Source organism: Conger conger, chromosome 3 (genome assembly GCF_963514075.1).
Source record: "Conger conger chromosome 3, fConCon1.1, whole genome shotgun sequence".
Classification (NCBI taxonomy): Eukaryota; Metazoa; Chordata; class Actinopteri; order Anguilliformes; family Congridae; genus Conger; species Conger conger.
In genome coordinates this window covers 14,127,301-14,137,167 of record NC_083762.1, presented here as the reverse complement: position 1 = coordinate 14,137,167, position 9,867 = coordinate 14,127,301, and positions in this window count along the sequence as shown.

Sequence of the window (9,867 nt, the reverse complement as noted above, 5' to 3'; positions counted from 1 at the left end):
CCGAACACAGGTAGATTTTATATTTCAACTCTTTTCTTTTTATTTTTTCATATTTTCTCATTGTGACGTGTCATGGATTCATAGCTGAACGATAGACGAGTATTTGAATATTCCAAATCTGCGTTTATCTCATTTTTGACCAAAATTAAATCAAACAGTTTTTTTTTTATTCTGTAAAACTGAGCACTGCACGATGTTACCCCCTTGGTCAAGCAGCATCACATTAATAACCACACATTACGACAGTGGTATGCAGAAGAGCATCTCTGAACACAACATGTTAATCCTCTAAATGGACAGGCTACACCAGCAGAAGACATATTAAGTCTAAAAAAAGTCTAGTCAAGTGCTCAGTGAGTATATAAACGTAGCCTTTAAGATGTACAGCAAATGGCAGCTCTGCTTCTGGTGAAAGCACCACCATAAACAGTTCATACTGTAAATATCAATTTTATGGCAAGGGACTTCAGAGTGTTTTTGTCAGATAAATTGATCCAATACTTAAGTATTGGAAAAAAGAAGCATAACTTCAATTTATAATGTAGAATGACAAATTACAATTTCGACAAGTTAAGCTATGGAAAAATATAATTCATACTTACCCGTCACTATTAATGTACTTCCATTTCCAAAGCTGATTTGACCTAAGACGTGAAAAAAAGTGCAGTAGTATGTTGCTGAATCTGATGGCTCTACCTTTGAGACAGTCAGGTTAAAGCTTCCCTTTGCTGTCTTAGCACTGAGACGTGTACTGTTTTTAAACTCATTAAAAAACACAGCATCTGATTGATAGTTTTAAATCATTGCGACAGGCTGAGGCTTCTGTCCAAGTGGATGCTTTAACCAGCTGACTGTAGGCACTCCATCATCCAGATAAAAACATGGGAGAGTCCCGGTGTCTCCAAGCTGAGCTGTCACCACAGCGTTGGGCTGAATTACACTCTGCCCAAGCAGACCACAGGGAATCCAACAGAAAGCAATATTTCCACTTCACTGACAATGGGGTGAAAAAACTAAGCAAAAACACCCACCATTCTCTGTGTACTCTCTGTATACTACTTAAAATGATTGTAAAATGATTTTGGTCAATAAATCAAAAAGAAAGTATACACTTACACAGTCTGCTGAAAAACACAAGAATAACAGAGAGGGCTGCCATCGCTGTATCTGAGCTTATCTGTCCTTGAGTCTCTCCTCTGGTTGAGACCCTGTTGTACCCTGCACTGTAAAACTATCTCACCTCCACTGGACATGTATGAAAGTTCACTTTGGGCTCCTGGGTCTTGAGTGAATGGTAAGGACCCCATTCTTTCCCAAGAACACAAGAGTTTAAATGGGACAAACGCATGTTTCGGTACCTCATGTGATCCCTGGGTTTTGTGTCTGAAAGTGGGCTGTCCCGGCTTGAGGAGCAGGGTGCTGAAGTTTCTCCTGGTCCTGCAGGCACTATCCGTGGTTCTGAATGTCCCTGTGGAAAGGAAGAGGAGGAAGCCATATGTGTTATTGGCACCTCCTTCATCAGATGCCTTTGAAACCTACTGATTTAAAAAAAGAGTTTCATATGAAATATTGATTCTGTCTCACGGTTGATGGCTGAGGACAAAAAAGGCCTTGCAGAGCATGTTGGCCCTAGTAGACCTACTTTGCTGGAACAGGAAGTGAGGTTTTGCAGGGTGTTTAATTTCACATCCTGCTGCAGTTTCCCAGTGGTGAATTTTATAGCAGCGTAAAGTTGATAACAGTTTTGATCCTATTCACTATAAAGGATCATGCAGGATGTCATGTTTACTGGGAGAGGACTGCAGGTTCCACTTTCCAAATTCTAAAAGACAAAACTAGGGTCAGGACAACCCTATTACAATTGAAATTCCATTTCAATGAACCTTGGAATAGACTGGCATTGAATCTTCACACAGCTGGCACTTTATTCAGCATTTTAGACTTAGTTTTTAGACTTAAGTCTTCTGCTGCTGTAGCCTGTCCACTTAGAGTGATGATGTGTTGTGTATTCAGAGATGCTCTTCTGCATGCCACTATTGTAATGTGTGGTGACCTTTCTGGCCTTTCTCCACTGACCTCTCTCATTAACAATGTGTAAGTTTCAGCCCGCAGAACTGCTGCTCACTGGGTGTTTTTCTGGTTTTGATGACATCACAATGGCCGCCATTAAGGGGACTTCCTCTTTCATCTCACTGGCCCTGTCTGAATGAAACACCAGGTAGACACTAAAATAATCATCTTAATAATAATCATTATAAAATCCATAAGGATGTCTAAGATTTATTACTGCAGTTAAAAAAATTAAGAAAATGCATGCAATTACTGTTCATCTGAAAAGAGCATGCTTAGTTCTGTGTGAAGGACTGTAGGAGATAAGAGATAGATAAAGAGAGAGGGCAGAAAGAAGAGGGAGAGACTTTTGATGTTCCTTTATTGAAACACACAACCATCCAAAATTACCTTAAAACTCAAAACCAAACAAAAAGAGAGGAAGAGAGAAAGAGAGAGAGAGAGCAGAAAGAAGAGAGAGAAAGAGAGGAGAGGTACATGCTATGGAAACCACAAATGCAGAGCACAAGGGTTTTGTTTTGAGTCAATGGCCAGAGAGACCAAACCACAGAGCCAAGCATTCTTCCAGCAAGCAGGTCTCAGGATGTTAGAAACAGTCTATAATTAAAACTGACAATGCCCTGAAAATAGTTTTATTGTGATATTGAAAATGATATTCATCATTGCAAGCAGTATATCAGAAATATGAAGGAAGCACACAAGCTAAAAACATATGTCTAAAACAGCATAATCAGACCAAAATGGTGTCATTCTGAAGAGTTTTACATTGTATGCTGTTCTGCTCCCTACTGGTAAAATTCTGAATTGCACACATTTTAGAAGAAAACGTGAATAATGATAAACAATTTAAGTAAATAGCCCTCTTTTACTATAGAGGGCAATACCAATCTTTTGTCACTAGAATTTAAGCACAATTTATGCAGGAACAGATTTATTTGTATTTTGAAATGTTGTTTGTGCAGTGTTTTAAACTTGCTCTTTTCTAGACAGTTGAAAAATGGAAAGGTGGTCTGAGGCATGAGGGGGAGTGCCAGTGTGGTTTCAGTGCTGAGAGAGGGAGGTGTGAACACAGCTCTGTACTGCAGGTCAGTCTTCCTGTGTAACTCTGGTCTGAGTAAAGCTGAATATATAAGGCTGTGGGTGGAAAATAAGTGAACCTCCCCTGTCACCACAACAGAACAGTCTGAAACGGACAAACGCATTGTACTACTGATGAAAAAGAGAGCTGTGTGTAAAAAATTTCTGTCAGTTTCTATGAGTTTGCTCATAGAAACTTTTTAGAGACAAGTACATTTTTTCCAACAAACTTACCCCAATGGCTGACACACTCTTTCTCGATAGCATAATCTCTTATAACTGCTTGTGCTGGTGCGTGTTTGAAGCATTTTTGAAGCTGTTATGCTTCAATGTATCAAATTCAATCAATAGTACAATTGATCACAGCACAGGCAGTGTATCAGCAATAGGTATGTCCATGTGACATTACATTATTGGCATTTGGCAGACGCTCTTATCCAGAGCGACGTACAACAAAGTGCATACCCATAACCAGGGACAAGTTCGCTTTAAGACCCTAGAGGGAAGTACAATTTCAATTGCTACCTGTACAACAAAGATAAGGACAAGGGCCCTTTTTTTTTTTTTTTTTTTTTTTTTTTTTTGAGAACAAAGAAACAAAGAAACAGAGCAAAAGTGACCAAAGTTAACTATCCAAACACTGCTTACCTAGCCAACTAAGAATACCGATATACAAAGCATGTCACAGAGACAACAATTAAGGTTCACAGGGAGGTAGGGAGGGATGGGGAGAGGTGCTGCTTGAAGAGGTGTGTCTTCAGCTTGCGCTTGAAGGTGGGGAGAGATTCTACAGTTCTGACCTCAACGGGGAGTTCGTTCCACCACCGAGGAGCCAGAACAGACAGTAGTCGTGAGCGTGATGTGGAGGTTCGGAGAGGGGGAGGTGCCAAGCGGCCTGTGGAGGCTGAACGAAGAGGTCTGGCAGGGGTGTAGGGTCTGATGATTTTTTGTAGATAAGCTGGGGAAGACCCTTTAACTGCTTGGAAGGCTAGCACCAATGTTTTGAATTTGATGCGAGCCATGACAGGCAGCCAGTGGAGGGAAGTAAGCAGGGGGGTGACGTGTGAGTATTTGGGAAGGTTGAAGACCAGACGAGCTGCTGCATTCTGGATAAGTTGGAGGGGTCTGATGGCAGACGCTGGGAGGCCAGCCAAGAGGGAATTGCAGTAGTCCAGGCGGGACAGAACCATCGCTTGGACCATAGCTTGTGACATTTACTGACTGCTTTTTTTACTGTCACCATTTTTCTAGGGTGGCATTTAGTCAAATAGTCAGAATCTCTCTCCAGATCATCCTAAAAACCACAAAAATGTACTGTGTATTTTTGGGAGATTTTCTGTGTGTGTGTGCGTATGTGTATGTGTTTGTGCATGTGTGTGTCACGATATCTTCATGATATTTTTCCGTACATAGACACAATTATTAGAATTTTCTAGAATTATTTGAATTTAGGTCATGAGAAGACAGTCAGCAGAAGGACTGAGGAGGATGGGCTCCCCCTTCAGTCTAGATCCATCCAAAACACCAGAAGCAAGTTCCTTGGGATGAACTTCTGCCACCAGGGAGTTTTTTCTTGCCACTGGTGCCCTAGGCTTGCTCTTATGAGGGTTTAGGTCAGAGTTTTTTAAATGTGTGAAACACATTTGTTGCAGTTTCGATGAGTTAGCAAGAAGCAGGATTTTCTTTCAAGTGTAGCATGCATCTGGAATCAAAGTTACCCCAATGGCAGACACACTCTTTCACAATCTCGTATAGCACAAGTTTGACTGTGACATTTCTTTATGTCTTGTAGTTCAATGTATGAAATGCAATCAAGAGTATGTTCAAAAACATGTAGAAATGTATTTGTCACGTTTCAGGTCTGTCTTGCCATGTTTTATGTTTATTCATTTTGTCTTAGTCACGTATTGTCTTATGTATTATGTTAGTCTAGGTTCGTTATGTTGTTTAGTTTATTTCTTGTTACGATTTATTTTCTCGTCATGTCTAGTTATGTTTCGTTACGATTATATTACCTTGTTATGTTGAGTGGTTATCATCTTAGTTTCGTTTTGATTCATGTTTATTGTTACGTAGACTGGTTACTGTTTAAACATACACTTTTACATGTCTTTCCGCAAACCTTGCATTCCGCCTTTTCTCTCTCTCTCTTTCTGTCTGTCATTCACACCATAATTGTTTCCATTTGTCTATTTACTAAAACTACTAACGCTAGATCAGGATTGGGTAGAACTAACAAACTAATTATGTGTTCATGTTACCTTACGTTTCTCGCGCATGTCATTTACTAATTTACTAATGCTAGGGCAGGATAGGTTTATTACTAACGATTACTAATTATCTTATTAAACTCGTCATCCAACGCACCTGTTTTTCATTTCCGTTCTGCTCTCTAAACCAATTGTCTACACCTGTCTACACCCGCATTTATAGCCCAGTCGCGCAACTGTTTGGCAAAATTGTCTGCCTCTTGTTATCAACGCAACTCTTGAGCATTTGCATTATTGCGTACAGGTTACGATCCCAGCCTGTTTTACCGACCATTGATTATTGATTTCTGTTTTGTTGACCATCGTTTGTTTTTGACCACGTCCTCGCCTACCGATTTTGTACTTTTGCCTCGCTGTTTGTTTTATGGTTTCGACTTCCGCATCGCCCACGACTATGACCCTGCCTGCCGTCCGCCTGTACTTCAGCCCCGCTGCCAGCTTTCCTGCTACCGGACCTCCCTGCACGTCTACCGACTACGAGTTTGCCTCTTCCCTCCGCGCCATGCTTTTTGTTTGTTTATTGTTTGTTTGGCTGGATCTTCGTGTATGGACTTTGCTTGTGTTGACCACTCTCCTGGGATTTGTCCCGAATAAAGCCCTGACGGGACTTTATCTACTCATTGTTTCTGAGTCGTGCATTTTGGGTCCAACCCCCTCGCACCCGTCTCAGTATTAACACTAAAATAACATGCAATTGAAATGTTTGCCATCTTATTTATGTGTGATGGCCATTATACCAGTCTTATACCAGTAATTTTGCACATGTAGAGTAAGAGTCAAAGGATGTTATGATCATGCTCAGCTCTCTAAGTTAAATACTTTACTAAAGTCCATTCTGGGTAAGGGCATTACTCTCTCTGTTTCTCTAGAGTATAAGTCCCTGTGAACACAGGAGTCATTCAGTCAGAATTTGCTTCCAGTTCTCCTAAAACACACTGCGCAGCATCAATAACTGACAACACAAGAAAGCTGTCGCTGTGCATACAGGAAGTGCTTTGGCTATTGAAGGTACAGAGAGGGCTCTGGCTGCAGGAGGCCTTGTCTTCAGAAAGCATGTTCAGTAAAACATGCAGAAGAGTACACCGATTCACAGTGACCCTTACTTAGAAGGGGCAGATTTTGTACTGTATGCCAGACGCACCGCTGGTGTGGATGTGCAAAGATACATTATCTCCACATGCCTCTGCTGTATGTGGAGTAAATATCCCTGTAAAACTTAAAATGAGTGGTAAGGTGGATTGTGATAGGATTATGTGATTATGTATGTACCCTGGCTGTCTGATCTGACCCCCCCCCCCCCACCCCCGCCCCCATACCAACAAAAACCTTCCCAGCAGGAATAAAAACACTCAAGTAGGAACAAGAAAAAACTTAGCTATCCTCTGCTAGGTAATAGTTGAAATATAATTAAACTGCTTTTCACTCATAAAAAAAGACATGCAATTTGACCTGGGTGCCCAAATGTTTGCACACCACTGTATTTCATGTCTATGATATTATATGAAAAGAGGTCGGGGCAGAATTTGACCTTTCACAAAGAGTTGGGAAATTACACTACTGTCCCCAGCAGACACTAGGCCTATTAACACTAAAATAAATGACACTAGAACAGAATGTATTTTTATCACTGACTCTTTCCAAGCAGCAAAAACTGCATTCCAAAGCACTATGATCCTTTCTAATCAGTGAATCACTGATGAAACATTAGCAGTCTGATCTTGTTTTATAGTCTAATGTTTCACTTTTCCATCTCTGTTTAACATCACATTACTGGCGTTTAGTAGGGTCTTTTACCCAGAGTGACTTACACAATTCTACATGTGTGCAGTTTCATATTAAATATACACTGAAGTCATTCAAGTTAACAGCCTTCTCAAAGGTACAAGCGCAGTACATGACCTGAATGAGACTCACCTCCTCTTCCCTAACCACTGCAATACACTGCCGCCCTAAACTGTGTCAGATTTAGTAACATTGAACGACATAAACCTTGTGTTGTCTTAAGGGTGAAAAATGACCTGCCACTATGTTTAATAGCAGAGAAAACTCCCTAACTGTTCTTTTTTCAACTTTAAATTTGATGACAAAGTTTGTGATGAGTGACAGATTGTTTCTTCATGCAAAATACATTTGGGGTTGTGGGGTTGAGTGAAAGTGGGCCATTTTTGACCCAAAGGACAAGGGGAGTATGCAGAATCTTAAGACTACACAATGCTTAAAATGCAAGCACATCAGTGTACAATTTTTGAAGTTTTAATTTGTTTATTTGAAAAAGCATTTAAGAATAAGCACCGCTCCAAGAGACTCTTTTAGTTTTTTATGGCAAATTTACCGTTTACAGATACTGTGAAGGAGGACATAAATTGTGATCATTCTTGTGATGAAGATGGATGGATGTGATGAAGCTTCACTCGTGGTCTTTAAATCTCACACCTGAATAAACCGTTTCTCTCTCTTCCTCCCTCTTCTTCCTCCTCACTTTGGGTTTATTGGTGGTGAAAGTCAAAGCAGCGTAATTCATCGCTTCATCTAGATGCTAAAAGGAAACGCATGAGACAAAAAAAATGGTTACTCCTCATTTCGATGATCATTTTACCAGGATGTTCAACACAGAAATTGCTTTAGTTTATTAAAAATATGTAATATAATATTTGTACCTGTTCGCCCGACAAGGACACTTGGTTGTTTGATGCAGCCCCTGTTTGAGTAAAATTATTAATTTATATATTTATCATTCATTAATTTAATTTAATCTTTATTTAACCAGGATAGGCTCATTGAGATTAAGAATCACTTTTTTCAAGAGCAACCTGACCAAAACAGGCAGCAGCAAGTCAAAAGTTACTGAAACATATGCTACAACATATTACGATACATGACAACAAATTACGAATAAATATAAACCACTAGAATCTGAAAATAATTATTCAACTAATGCAACTACTTTAATTATGTGTAATCAACTATGTATGCAATATTTCCTCTTTTTTTTATTATTATTATAATTATTATGATTATTATTATTATTATTATTATTATTATTATTGTTATTATTGTAGGGGTGGCCTGTAGCGTAGTCGTTAAGGTACATGACTGGGACACGCAAGGTCGGTGGTTCGATCCCCGGTGTAGCCACAATAAGATCCTCACAGCCGTTGGGCCCTTGAGCAAGGTCCTTAACCCTGCATTGCTCCAGGGGAGGATTGTCTCCTGCTTAGTCTAATCAATGGTACATCGCTCTGGATAAGAGCGTCAGCCAAATGCAATTAATGTAATGCAATTATTATTTTAACTGACAGTATGTCATTTTATTCATGACAATAAGAGCGGTTTGTTTTCATACAGAGCATCATATTCACCACAGTAGGGATTAAAACTTTTTGCTGGTCAGAATAATCTGCACTGTCTTCATATCTTTCGCTCAAGAGATATTTTATTTTCACAATGAGGGACTGTCACATCACAGCTGTCTCACATATCAAGTGGCCATACTTTAGTTCATGCCAGCTGGTATATATTAATAAATTATCAGAAGCTGAAGTCATAAATTCAAGTGAGATTTGGCTTTTACATTACATGTGATACTGTATGACTAGATGTGCACATACCTACAGCACAAGTAGTGTGAGACAGTAATCTGTACCGATGGAGTAGCTTTACTTGTTGTTTTGCAGAACTGTACAGGGACTGTATATAAATATTACTGCATGCTATTCACAAAATGGCCTGACAATATTGTACTCAATTTTGTTAAACTACTTTACACAAACACTGAACATACTGTTCTCTCTTATTGAGTGTAATTGTGTATAAGCTGTTAAATAATACAAATTACATGTACCACACATTGGTACCTTGGTCTCTTACCTTTGCAGTTCTCACAGTTTTTTCTCCTGCTCAGGGTGAGGATGATATTCACAATCACACTCAACATCAAAGCTGCCACCAAGCCATATGGGAGGACTTCTATTTCCGATATTTTAAAACAAGATTTAGTTTAGAGTACTTAACGAGTAATATTAACCAATTAATATGTGAGCTCATATACTGTATGTGATTACAGTGTTATTAACTGAACATTCTAATGCTGATGTCACAATCATTACAAATAATGGAAGGCAATATAGTTCTTGAACATTGACTTGGAATTTTTGGGAAAAAATAAAAACTTCAAGAAGATCATAATAAGACAGTGACAAAAATAGTATGAATTGATCTGGATAATAATAAGATGGAGGATATAAAAACTATTACAAAGTGACAAAATAACAAATTGCCAAATGTTAAACAATGATCAAATTACATTTGATGAATGTTCTAATAGTTTAAACTAAATATTAATAAATTGTTTTGCTCTAGTCTCACAAGAAAGTTTTCATTTCATGATTGATTTTGTTCCTACCCTTAAAGTCCAGCTTGGTCCCGTTCCCAAACAGGATCTCCCCACAGG